The sequence below is a fragment of the Trypanosoma cruzi genome (genome assembly GCF_000209065.1).
Source record: "Trypanosoma cruzi strain CL Brener chromosome Unknown tcruzi_1047053505877, whole genome shotgun sequence".
Lineage (NCBI taxonomy): Eukaryota > Euglenozoa > Kinetoplastea > Trypanosomatida > Trypanosomatidae > Trypanosoma > Trypanosoma cruzi.
Genome location: NW_915184.1, coordinates 1 through 1505, shown reverse-complemented (window position 1 = coordinate 1505; position 1505 = coordinate 1). Strand labels below are relative to the sequence as shown.

At 56.1% G+C, this 1505-nt stretch overlaps 3 non-coding genes across 3 annotated transcripts; all 3 read right to left on the bottom strand.

Moving 5' to 3' along the window:
• Positions 1–204: 204 nt before the first annotated feature.
• On the bottom strand, positions 205–314 carry Tc00.1047053505877.30. Its single transcript, XR_008255304.1, has one exon. It is a non-coding gene; the product is annotated as a 5S ribosomal RNA (M5) (ribosomal RNA).
• A 335-nt stretch (positions 315–649) lies between these two features.
• On the bottom strand, positions 650–759 carry Tc00.1047053505877.20. The gene has a single exon (XR_008255303.1). It is a non-coding gene; the product is annotated as a 5S ribosomal RNA (M5) (ribosomal RNA).
• A 334-nt stretch (positions 760–1093) lies between these two features.
• Tc00.1047053505877.10 lies at positions 1094–1203 on the bottom strand. Its single transcript, XR_008255302.1, has one exon. It is a non-coding gene; the product is annotated as a 5S ribosomal RNA (M5) (ribosomal RNA).
• Between the last annotated feature and the right edge of the window lie 302 nt (positions 1204–1505).

The window sequence follows — 1505 nt, the reverse complement described above, 5'->3', positions numbered from 1 at the left end:
ACGCAGTTCCCGCGCCACATGTGGGGAAGCGAAGCGTCCGGAGGCTTCGTGGCAAAATCCGGAAAGGGGCCTGCGGAGCCTCATTTTCCATGTGTTTTTTTTTTCCTTTTAAAAATTTCTTCTTGCCGTTTTTCCTAAATTTTTTCCCCCTGTTTTCATCATCTCCCGTGGCGTCGGCGGTTGCACATCGCGTGGCGCGTCGCCGGGTACGACCATACTTGGCCGAGTGCACCACATCCCGTCCGATTTGTGAAGTTAAGCGGCCACAGGCCTCGTTAGTACGGCGATCAGTGATGGCGCTGGAACCCGGGGTGCCGTACCCTTCCCACTTTTTTTTTTTCTTTCCGCCACCGCGCGCCGCCAGTCGCTTTTTCACCGAGCCGAGGCGGGCGGTGGGTGGGCTTTTCGAGCGCGCGGGCGCCGCAGCAAAAAAGAAAAATTGCTGACGCAGTTCCCGCGCCACATGTGGGGAAGCGAAGCGTCCGGAGGCTTCGTGGCAAAATCCGGAAAGGGGCCCGCGGAGCCTCATTTTCCATGTGTTTTTTTTTTCCTTTTAAAAATTTCTTCTTGCCGTTTTTCCTAAATTTTTTCCCCCTGTTTTCATCATCTCCCGTGGCGTCGGCGGTTGCACATCGCGTGGCGCGTCGCCGGGTACGACCATACTTGGCCGAGTGCACCACATCCCGTCCGATTTGTGAAGTTAAGCGGCCACAGGCCTCGTTAGTACGGCGATCAGTGATGGCGCTGGAACCCGGGGTGCCGTACCCTTCCCACTTTTTTTTTTTCTTTCCGCCACCGCGCGCCGCCAGTCGCTTTTTCACCGAGCCGAGGCGGGCGGTGGGTGGGCTTTTCGAGCGCGCGGGCGCCGCAGCAAAAAAGAAAAATTGCTGACGCAGTTCCCGCGCCACATGTGGGGAAGCGAAGCGTCCGGAGGCTTCGTGGCAAAATCCGGAAAGGGCCTGCGGAGCCTCATTTTCCATGTGTTTTTTTTTTCCTTTTAAAAATTTCTTCTTGCCGTTTTTCCTAAATTTTTTCCCCCTGTTTTCATCATCTCCCGTGGCGTCGGCGGTTGCACATCGCGTGGCGCGTCGCCGGGTACGACCATACTTGGCCGAGTGCACCACATCCCGTCCGATTTGTGAAGTTAAGCGGCCACAGGCCTCGTTAGTACGGCGATCAGTGATGGCGCTGGAACCCGGGGTGCCGTACCCTTCCCACTTTTTTTTTTTCTTTCCGCCACCGCGCGCCGCCAGTCGCTTTTTCACCGAGCCGAGGCGGGCGGTGGGTGGGCTTTTCGAGCGCGCGGGCGCCGCAGCAAAAAAGAAAAATTGCTGACGCAGTTCCCGCGCCACATGTGGGGAAGCGAAGCGTCCGGAGGCTTCGTGGCAAAATCCGGAAAGGGGCCTGCGGAGCCTCATTTTCCATGTGTTTTTTTTTTCCTTTTAGACATTTCTTCTTGCCGTTTTTCCTAGATTTTTTCCCCCTGTTTTCATCATCTCCCGTGG